This window comes from Bombus affinis, chromosome 8 (assembly GCF_024516045.1).
Source record: "Bombus affinis isolate iyBomAffi1 chromosome 8, iyBomAffi1.2, whole genome shotgun sequence".
NCBI lineage: Eukaryota > Metazoa > Arthropoda > Insecta > Hymenoptera > Apidae > Bombus > Bombus affinis.
This window is the reverse complement of record NC_066351.1, coordinates 4,229,006-4,241,282: the sequence shown is the minus strand read 5'-3', so window position 1 is coordinate 4,241,282 and position 12,277 is coordinate 4,229,006. Positions and strand designations below refer to the sequence as shown.

Below are 12,277 nucleotides of genomic sequence, written 5' to 3'. Positions count from 1 at the left end.
GCAGGAATGACACGGAAGTAATAACACGTTTGTACGCTCTCGATGAGGAAGCAATCAGATTGTGCTAACAAAAGTAATGGAAAGCGTTACGCTCGTTTTGTCAGGCACATTGCTTGCATTGCAATACATTGGTACTCGTGATAAATATCTTTTGGCTTTTATTATCGGGCTGGGCTCGTACCATGACTCTGAACTCGATATTTTTTTGGTTTTTTTTTTCACGAAGCAACATGCAGTTTCATTGTCTATAAATACTACGAGCTCGACTCTTTTCGTATTCAGCGCAAAATATTCGACAGACTTTTCAGAAGCAACGATAAAGATCCAATAAAAAGACAACGGTTAGGAGATAATAAAGAACATTTTATAAGAAGTTTTCTTTAACTCTTTCTGTGAGTCAGAAAATAAATAGGATTTGCCAGACAAATACATTAAGCCTCCCTTATTCAACGACTATATATATATTTTCTAAAAAGAGCAGGTCTGTAAAAGCTACTTGCTGCGTTCTTTGTTCTTGCTTTCTAAAATAGAATGTACACAAGATAACGACAATCTTGAAAACTTCATTAAAGAAAACAATTAAATTAATTCTAATAAGATCTCGTTAGTTCCTTTAGGTAATATCGTTGAGTCACAGATGGTTACATTTCCGATTACTTAATTTCAATTTAAATTTTATATATGGATTGGATAGCATGGAAATTTTTAGCGAAGAATATAATATGTTTAATCATTCTACTTTGACCAGTTTTTAATTAACTAAATGATAAATATATTTCCTTCGGTAAAACTAAACCGATTTGAAGCGTGTTATGACTTCTTTACGAAAATATCAGGAAAGATGTGCTTCTATTATTAATAACGGATAAAATGAAATTTTTCCACAGTCTAAAAGAAATCTAACCCTAAAAGAGTTAAAATCAAATACATAAAAGTTCTAATTAATATAATTAACCTTAAGCTCTTATGGATCATTTAGATCTAAGAATATCAGTTGAAAATGAAAACTAAGTGAAAGTTAAGGAAATCATCAATATCATTAAACACAGAGTATTCGGTAGAGTCCCATTAGTTAAACGAAATTCGTTCTGCTGCTATGGATAACCATTTGTCCGCCCATGCAATCGGAGATGTCTCTATATCACGAATTTGTTTGATTGCCAGTCGCTGCTGATCAGTCAACGAACTATTCTTAGGGAACAATTAGTAAAAACAGAAAGAGTGTTTGCACACGTGAGTACTTAGCGTGTCGTCTGTGCAAACAAGAGTTTCGTGATCGAATCGAAGATTTCAAATGTAAGTCCGCGACGCGAATTAGTAAGTCACAACACGCGTGCCAGGACACGTGTTTGGACGTGTAAAACCGTCGTGAAATTATGGCTGTCACGGCATAAATTTAGCTACGTCGCGTTCCTCCGCGTGTGTCCGAAAGCCAGCTGCACTTTGTCGTGTGGCCTCTGAATCGCGACGTGTCGAGTGCACCGGAAATCGTGGATCGCTTCGTGGGCGATCCGAACGTAACGATCGAAAAAGCAAAAGTGGTTATTCGAAGTTCCTTTGAGTTATGGTGTTTCGAATGTATATTGCTTTTATTAAAGAAATGACTAACTGTGTCTTGTTCATATAGGTTTAGTGGAAAACGTGAATGAGAAAAATAAATTTCTCAAGGAATTCAAATTAATGCAAGATATTATTAATTACTCAATGATTCAGTAATAAAATAATTTTTTACCCATTTTTTATTTTTTACCTGGAAATCAAAATGATGAGTGGGAAAAATGTATAATAGAAGAAAAAGAACTTTTATCGATATATTTTAAAGATCATTTACACCACCAAGGATACATGATCGTAAATTTGTGAATTTTTATGAAACATTGCAATTTATCATTTTCTCAACTCTGATAACCTTAATATTAATAATATTTAAATTTTGAAAGTTTAAAAAAAATATTGTTTATAGATTATAACTCACTATGCGTAGAAGAGCTGAAACAACCCTATTTTGGATTGTAAATTCTTTTTCTTAGAGATGTTTTATTAGGTAATTACACATATAACACTCCTATTTTATTAAGTAGCTCATTTCTATTATGAATTTCCACAGATATCACAAGACTGGTGATTATTGACATATACAATTTTTCTAGAAAACCGATAATATGTACTTGAAGGGAATGGTAATTGAATATTATTACGTGCTTGGCTAAGAAAATGTTGTTCCATATAGTATGTTGGTTGTGGGGGTTGCTTCACGTCAGCTGACGTATAATGTTAATCGTTTAACGTTATGTGACCCATTATTAGAGGTCTCAAGTTGCGATATAAGATCATATAGCGACCTATGGCAATTATTGTATCTTGATGTGTTTAACAATTGTGCATACTTGGATATAAGTCACCTCATTCGTTTACTATATACATGCGATGTTAGCTGGAATGCGAGACGCAAATTAAAGGTTATGGAATTTTAACAAAACAGTTTCACAATAATACATTTAAAGTAGATACTCGTGTAAATTTACAATGTAAAAATGTATTCTGTAGCATGCGTATAGAGATACAACAAGGTTAACATGTAGAATAAGCATAGAGGAGTCATAAATTAAAGTATCGAATAACTACACCGATTACTATCTTAGGACTGCTAACCGTTTTGATTATACTTGTAACTAAATTATTTATAGATTTCATTCTGATTTAAAGTTTTGCACAATAAAAGCAATACCAGCGGTATTTTATTTATATGTTGAGAACGGGCAAATATATTGAATTGCCCGGAAAGTTCATTCCGATTTTTAAGAAATTTGATCGACATGAAAAATCGTGCTGAAAAGTTTTTCGCCGAAAAACCTGAAAGGTTCTGGAAGGATGAATTATCGAAAATGGAAATGTACTTCGGAATGAATTTTTCAGACGATCCAATATTAATTCTTATTTCGATAAACGTAAAAAATCGAAAAAAGGGATTGTAACATAAACATAAATTCTTATTTCAATATACTGTATAAGATATATTTGATTCATTGTTAAAAAAGATTTGCAGGATGGCAGTCTTAAGCAAAGTTTAGATCTTCAATAGAATATTTTGCTACTCTACACGATTAATGCTAAACAGGATCAAGACAGAGATCCTTTCACATTGATTTTGCTAATGATTAATATCTTTTCGTAAGTATCATATTCATTTGATTAATCTATAATTTCTTGCGATTAATCTTTTCTTTGATCTTAAAAAATTTGTTAGAACTTTATCATTTGTCATAACTGGTAATGTAAAACGCATAAATCAAAATTAATATTTCTAACAATAACCACACAGAAAAACTAAAAAGCCTTAGTAAGTAAAAGGATTGTGCGTAGATTTATAACTCTCGGGTTGTACCGTGGCGGATACGATTAATATTCGTGTCTCGTAAACGTCTCTGTTATTTGCGACTTTGATCAAGCGTAGAAAGAAAAATTGCAATGATTTCTTAGAAGGAGTCTCTCTATTCCTGTGCACGTTGTATAATATAGTAAGGACGTAATTTCTGTTTGTCAGTAGGTGGGGTATCAATAAATTGAAAATAACGTTGCGAAAGGAAATTCGAAGGATATTGTGACTGCACATATTTGTGATTGTATACGCACGAATGTTTTCTATCTCGTGGTTGATGAAGTTACAGAAGATTAAGATGATAAGGGATTGTATGTTAAATTGCTTTTAGTCTCCGTACGTGGGATTAATGTTGCATGGGCGTAGAATCGGTATATGGGACGCGAAAGACGAGTATAAATTACAGCGAAGACCACATGGCCACGTATGAGCAAGTGCTTCGATGGTGATTCAGGTCGGATCTGGAACTCCGTATCTATTACCACTATTTGATTGGACGATTAATAGTGCTCTGATGGCTTTCTTGAAAATTTGGTTCTATTTCAGTACGCAGTTTCGCAATTTGGGAATGCGTCGATCTCGCCGGCAGGCCAGGAATGATATTGGACGTTTATCGATGCCTTAATGGAATTTTATGAACGGATAGGTATATCTAGTTTATGAGATCTAGTTATGAGTTTAATTTGTTATTGATTATTTATTTTCCTGCCGAATTTAATCATATTACTGTAACTTTATATCGGTGGCTTTTATGAGACATTCCTTATAAACTGAAATATAAGCGGCGTAGATGTCATACTAATTTATTTTATCAATTGAAGAATAGAGTAAATTGATTATATGTACATTAGGACTACCTCTTTTTAAATTTATCGCGGAATTTGTGGTTATCTGTTCATAATATCTTCTTATAATAAATAAACTTACAAATAGCAAGTTATTTGTGATTTGGTTTTAAAGTCAAGTCATTCGGTAGCTGGATAATGAAATCGGAAAATTCACTAACACTCTGATATCGATCAATTTGAGATTTTTAAGAAAGTAATTTATAAATCAAACTAAAAATTTCATTACTGTAATACTGTATCATATGACGGATATAATATATCATATTATCAAAATACTATACATGATTTACATTTAAAAATGCCCAGTTTATAGGATTGAAGCTGACATGAATCTTTGCACTTATGTAATGAAATTGAGAAATTAATAAAAATTGAAATTGATAGGTTTCGCTTCTGAGAGGGTCGCACATCAAACAAATATCAAACTTCACGTGAAACAGCTGCCTATAAAATTAAACGATCGAAAAAGCTCTTCTGACTGTCAGTTCGTTTTTTTAGCGACGTCTAATGACTACGTCCTTGATATCCGCTAGAGCTGAACGCGACGCTATTCCGTTGTAGCGCGACACTTATTTTTTTCAGTAAAAGCTAATCAGTAACGTGCATATAAAGCCGCGCCCTAACTGACACTCCTCGACTCTTTGATTGGATTAACCCAGGATGAATGTCAAGTTACTTCGCCGCTTATATGCTACACCTTGGCCACTGCTTGATGTTAATTGTATGAATATCGCATGAGCGAATTTATGCATCGGACAGGGTGTAGAAGGGAACAATGCGAGTGGCGCGGACCTTTCTCGATTACCGTTCGATAATGTCAAACCACGTGAAACAGGTCCCTCGATTACCTCGATATTAACAACAAGGGTCAGGCGTAATGCGCACGAACACCGGATCTTAATGTTATCTCTGGTCGATCGTTATCTCGGATTTGTATTTATGACAACGGCCTTGATTTACAAACATCTTCGTGGGATTATGGTTATGAAGAAATTTATGGAATCCCTTAATTACGTAACGAACCACGCGCTAGACTAGAAAACGCAATAATTCATTCGAAAGACTCGATCGGTACAGTATCGTGTTTAGATACTTTCTTTCGAAGAGACTGCTTTTTGAACTTTTTGTAGAGTGTCTCCTTTTATTTCACATTTTTAGACTTTATAAAAGTTTCTAAAAGTAACATATGACATTGAATTTCCATCTTCATTCTTCTTTTTTTCTTATCACTATACCTTTTACACTAAATCGCAATAAGAAAGAAGACTACACCCTTATCATTCAGATTAAGGAAGATTAGAAAAACCACGAAAAAGGTTTTGGAAGAATACAATGGCGACTAAAATTTTTAAAAATCGTAACACACAGAGCTGAATTTTTCTTATCATTCAAAGAAAGCGTTAATTTGCATATAAAAATAGGAAACTTCAAATCACAGTGCACAGAATTAAACTTCCTTTCTCTCTTCCCCCTCTCTATCACGCAAAGTATCTTTCACACAGAATTCCACGATACTTCATCGCGAAAGAATCGCACATCCTTACTATTCGTTAATTTCCAAACTTTACGGATCAGCCATTCGTTACACGACCAAAAATATTACATCGAGATTTATGGCGTAGCGGTAGTGACTTGAAATAAACGACAAAGCCACAATACGCCACATAGTTCTGTATGCGTGTATATACGTAACGCATACGTGTCACAAGGTTTCGCGATACTTTTAGAAAAATACACGCATATGCATTTGTACAGTCACATGCAGCGGGTAGCATAAATCCGTGGAGGTGTTAAAGCACATTAAATTACGTCGTGCCCGTTAACTTGTAATAAGCGAGCCGTAATTCTCTCGAGCAACATTTACAAGCAGCTCATACGAGGCCACACCAGGTGTTTACACTACGATAAAGCAGTTTGCGTTCACGTGTACCTTGTACCCGTTCGTTTCAGGAACCACGTGTGCAGATTTGATTCCTGTGAAAATCAAGGCTCCTGTATGGCTCACAACGCTATGAGTATTTTTATCATCGTTGTATACACGGTGGTGAGACGCATCTTTCAATTACGAGTTAATTAAGCGCAAGCTATGCTAACCACGTTAAAATCGTTAGATTTAGTAGGTTACTCGTATTAGTAGACTGGTCACGTAAAAATAGAGCATCATTCTGCGATGAGATATGTCTGTCTACTTCTTAAATCTTTTTTGCTACGAAGTGTATTTCTAAGAAAAACATTTAAAGAAAATACATTCGAATAAAAAATGAAATTTATGGATTTCTTGGTCCGAAGACTGTTCCAACGCCATGACTTCGTTGCTAAAATTTGACCTGTTTTAAGACTGTAGATTCGCAATTCGGATATTGCTTATGAAGGTGATATGAACTTGAGATTTTGCTTCATTTAAATATTGGTTTAATATAGGATTATTTTCCAAGGAAGATTGTAGAGAAATCCTACTTTCTACTTCTTGCAAATATTTCATATAAAGTGTCACGATGTGTCATACATCGTAATGGATATTATAAATACAAAAATGACGGTCGAAAGTTGTGCGGTCATTAAGATAAGCAGCTAATTAATAATCGGTTTCAAAAGGGCCTAATGAATCATCGTGGTTCTACGAAGAACCCTGCAGGTTCGGCATTATGCTTCGGATCCACGACGATGAGGATTAAACCGTTCTAGTGTCTACCAAAATAACGCAACAAGAATAAACGTCGAACTCGATTCTGATGCTACGCGTTATCGATGCCGATCATCGTGACGCCATTTATCGTGTCCACAGTGAAATACGAAAGTCTAACTCGCTCACACTTAGTGTCACCTGTCTACTTCCGATAGATAAATTTGCATCGTTTATCTCTCCCTGGTTTTTCAATAAGGATCGATTTAAGAACGTTTATCAAGATAAAATGTTACAGTTAACTAAAAGTTTATTAAATATTTGAATGTATGAATCCTTGTGTAACTTGCTATAAGTAATAACGAATTTTTGAATAAAGGTAAAAAATTGGGAAAATGATAACCTATGAAATTTTAGTAGTGTTATGTTGGAGATAATGAATGTAGTTAATTAAAGGAGCTAAGAAATTAAATGACCAATTTTAAGTATAAAATTCAGTTTTGGAGCGTAGGAAGTATTATGTTATAATTTAATATGATGCCTAATAATTTAATATATGTATATATCTAATTTTATGTAATAGATAGGTAAAATAGTATAACAGTGGTGAAAGAGTTTTATTATACATATCATTGAATAAATAATATGAGAATATATAATTATATTATATAGATTCTTAGTTTAGCAATAGGTTGAATTTCTCCTGATAATAGAGACTGGTACTAGTTACAAATTATCGTAATGAAGACCTTGTTATCATGTAACATATTACACAATATTTATTATATTTAATTATTATAGCAACAAACATTTCTAGTTTATGTCGTAATAAATTATCCTATTATATTCTCAACAATATCTCATAAGTAATTTTTGACTGAATCCTACAACTTCATTGTAGTAGGCGCAATTTTAATATAAGAAGTTTTCAAGACAAACCGGTTACTAAAGTGGTCCAGTAATGCAGTTCAGAAAGCTGTTTCCTTATTTAACCAATACACATGTATTTTATACTGATAAGATTGACATAAACGTGCTGACGTTCAATTATTCCCCGGTACTAATAACGAAAATATCTGCATATTAAATTTGTTATTTCAAATTTTTTTTATTATATATCTACGTTTAATTTAAATAAATTAGGTAACCAATAACATACCAATTACGCAACCATACTCGTTTCATGCTCATTTTATATCCAATAGATCGCACTAATCTACAACTCCTTTGTTTCCAATTCTCCTAGCATATCTACGTTTATCGGAAACAAATTAAGTAATCAATACTACGCCACATACATCACCGATTACAAAAACAATGCATACTTAATGTTTTATTTTTAATTTTCTATATTACTTTTATCTCAAATAAATTAATCTAAAAAATGAAATTGTAGTACAATTGATGAGATTAATAAAATTAATCTATTTACAAAATAATCAAGAAAATGAAGCAAAGTATTTTGAAATGTCGTTATTCTCTTAAATCTTTGAATTGACATAACGTTACATCAAACATTTGTAGAAAGGTTTCATCATTTGAGGAATTCCATCCTTCTTTTCGCGCCTCTCAACCAGTTCCTCGCGCCGGATATAATTGACTTTTCTCGATAAGACCGGATTCCGCGGCGAATTCGAAATGCTTTTTCACGGTGGTCCGACAAGGCGAAGCGCGCAGAGAGGTGCGTCTAAACGTCTCGCTCTTCTCGCCCGCTCGTCGATCCTTCCACTTGGCGCGAGCAATGAAACTCGAGGCGTTTGCAACCTGCTTGCTGGCGCCGGTTACGCGTGCACGCTTCGTAATGCGCCAGATGAGAAAGGGATGAGACGCGAAAGCAGAACCGATAGCCGGCGAATAAGCGCGGTCACGTGCATCGTCATCGCGAAGTCGGACATCGTCGTAGAAACCATTCCCTCGACGATAGAAATTGTTACTGGAAACTACAAATGAAATACACTATTGCCCGTAAGTGTTTGTCTGTCCATAAAATAATACGTATCATGATGCATAAATATTTTATTTATTTAAGATATTAGAATTACTCTCAAGTTATGTAGAATAGTATATATTTTTTTAAATAAAAATGTTTTTGGGGGGAAGGCTATTGCTTATATTTGCTGGCAAGTTATACTAAACATAATTATTATTAAAAACAAAATATTTAAAGTAATTATCTTTGATACCTGCCTTTGTAAATTCTAGTGTTAGAACGTATTTTAATTGAATTTACTCGCGCGCAAGATGTGTGTATCGGATTCCTGAAGTAACGAGTCGATTTTTTATTTAATCATAATATCTTGTGCAAGCTTGAGTTGCATACTTAACGAGTGAAAAGACATGGCTGCATAATCGAGGAAGGTCTTGTATAGGTAATTGGATACTAAAATATTATTGAACTGTTTCTAGCTATGAGCATAATCTGTAGAAATTAGTATGTATCTCTGGTATTAATTAAATCTAGATATTGGACTTGAACGTGTAATATTTTAGATATTCAATGTAATACTCTGATGGTTACAGTAATAGCAATAGCAATCTAGATGCTCCTAATGAATTAACGTTTGACAGCTTGCATGTTGTTGTTTCTCAAATTTTGAAACTCTTTTCGATTTAATATTTTGCATATATTTTAATTATTAATTAGTAATTTAATTAAATAGGGTGGTACTGTTTAAAGAAAAATGAAAATTGTAAGAATTGAATTATTAAAAATTATCAAGATGTAATTAAGAAATCTATATAGAAAGACGGAATATTGAAAAATTCTCATGAAGAATATGAAGAATTATATGGAAACAGTCAATGGAGACTCGAGTAGCTTATGACACGTGGTCGACGAGCAATAGAAGTCCAATGATTGTAACCTGCGTGATCGTGACCCTGCACTAAGCGCGTGTCATAACGTTGGGACAGAGACGAGACAGGAAAGTGATAGCCCATGAATAAATATCTTCTTACTGTCAGTCGAGAAAACGTGCGCGTAAGAGCAAAATGATCGTCGTGTGTCGAGTGGAGGAAAATTTAATTTAGAAATTAGGCACATCAAGACTAAAGCTAATTATTTACTTATTACTAAATATAAAAGTATAAATTTATTCATAATACAAGAAATTATCATGAAATTATACAATGCAATAATGACGCAAATTATCAGAAGATTATGGAGTTATTAAACCTCTTCCCAGTTTAAAAGAGTTTTATGATCGTGTAGCAATGTTTACGTAAATTAATTATTCTGAAGTATATATGAAGGATTAGAATTCATAACGTTCACGTTAGTTATAAAAATGCTATAAAGAGATTTCTTGTATATATCGCAATCGTTTTACATCTGACGACAAGGAAGGAAAAGATAGTTTTGCAAGTAAAATGTTTGCAGGAAGCTATGGTATATTTGTAATTTATTACAAAACCTTGGTCTCAGAGTGCGTCTTCTGCCTGTCCTCTGTCACGAAAACGGGGAAACATTGAGAGAAAAAAAATTTCCTGAATGTATCATATTCAAATCATCCATGACAGATGATACTTTATGTTTTTAATTCGCTCTATTAAACTATCACTTCGAGTGCAATTTATCTATCTTAGATATGTTGATTAGATGAAGTCTTTCAACTCATCAACGTTAAATATAGTTACAATGATCATGAAGTTTCCTTATACGTTATATTACTATTATTAAGTTTGTCCATATAAAATGTCGTTTCTTCTGAGTTTGAAGTTTTATTGTCGATTCTCAACCATATTGAAAAGAAAGAAATTGGCTATAAGACGGTTTATATCGCAATAAGGATATCAGAATCTCTTGTGATCCTTGATAATCATCATATTTGCTTAATTTATAATCTAATATTATATGAATCTAATTATCCTTATGTGAATCTAAATTTGGAAAATTGCTTTAAACATAAATTTAGCATTCGAAGAAGGTTAAATATATTCAATACATAAATTATTTAAAAAGATAAACAATAAATAAAGAAACTATAACAGTTTCATTCTAAGAAGATTTTGATTCCAGAATTGACAAATTTGGATTAAATGAAAAAACCTACCTATCTACAAGGAAATAAATAAGATTTACAAATCTTTTTTCCGCTCGAATTGTCAAAAAAATGTCATGCAAATTAATCCTCCAATATCAATAGACCACTTTCTCAAAAGGTTACTTTCAGCTATCCATAAAGAGGTTCCTGTACAAAGAAAAATCAAACGTAATATCTCCTCCAACACCTAAAAGGTTAACTCCAACGCATTCTACGAAAAGACACTTTACAATAACTCTAAAACACCCTGAAGAAGACGCGTCTCTTGAATACCACAGGCCATCTTCAGCAGCAACGTGGGCGCAACGTGATGGATTTCGATTTTCATGATTGATGAACGATCTTTAACCTCAGGAATGTCATACGACCGAGATTTAACCGATAAATTTGGATCAAGGATAATATTGTTTTCTGGTAAGAGCGGTCCGAATCTGTTACAATGTGTTATTCGGTCGGTCTAAGAATATGTGTTACGCTGAATATTTAACAGATGGAATGCGTTTCACACAACGTGGTACTTCCTAGACAGACCTTGGGCATTACAGACGGGTTTTGGCTCATCAAAGGAAGGAGAAAAATCGACGCTCGTCACAATTAAACAGCGTAATTTACGACACACGAGCGCTAATAAATAAAAGAACATCTTGTTTTCTCAACGGAGGGTAGCTTGTCATCATTCTCTTTATGATCAATCGTTAGGCAAACATCGCCGGTGTCTTTATCCTGGATCAGTCTTATTTCGACTCTTAAAGTAATCAACATGATTCGCATCATATAACAATATTTCTCAAGAAACGTTGATTAATCGTAGGTACAAAAATACCAGATTTGCGATGGGTTTATTATACATGTTGATGAAGATGACGTTTAATCTGACATAGTTTCTCAGAAGCTTTGAACAGCCGAGAACTGCTTTCAAATTGATAATAAATGAACGATACAGTATCAAAGTAGTCATGCGTTAAATTAGAACGATTATCTTGATGATTGGTAACATTTTAATAAGATATGATAAGACAGTGGAACGATGTTGAAAGTGAGAAAGGATATACTTCTTTATACCATTGATTTCTAACCTGTTTCTATATTTATTAAAAACTATGTTAAGGCAGTAGCTTAAAGTTTGATTGACATAGCGCAAGATTTATGCATCTTTTATGATAATCAACGAGAGAGTGGTAGAATTGTAAAGCAATAAATAACTTCGTTAATCGGTTCTCATTTTTCCTTCACGACATGGCGCCTTTATTCTCATAAAGCTGACGCCCTACCTCTTTTATCTCCATGAGGATATTCATACCATATAAATATTCTCTTAGTTTTATTCGAACTCAACAACTCCCTTTACGTGCGACGAACGCGATGCCGGACCATTTCTGACTCA

At 33.4% G+C, this 12,277-nt stretch overlaps 1 protein-coding gene across 5 annotated transcripts in view; it reads right to left on the bottom strand.

Moving 5' to 3' along the window:
* The window catches only part of LOC126919812 (thrombospondin type-1 domain-containing protein 4-like), a 29,463-nt gene that overhangs the window by 7,117 nt on the left and 10,069 nt on the right, over nt 1-12,277 (bottom strand). The gene's annotated exons all lie outside the window — the stretch shown is intronic.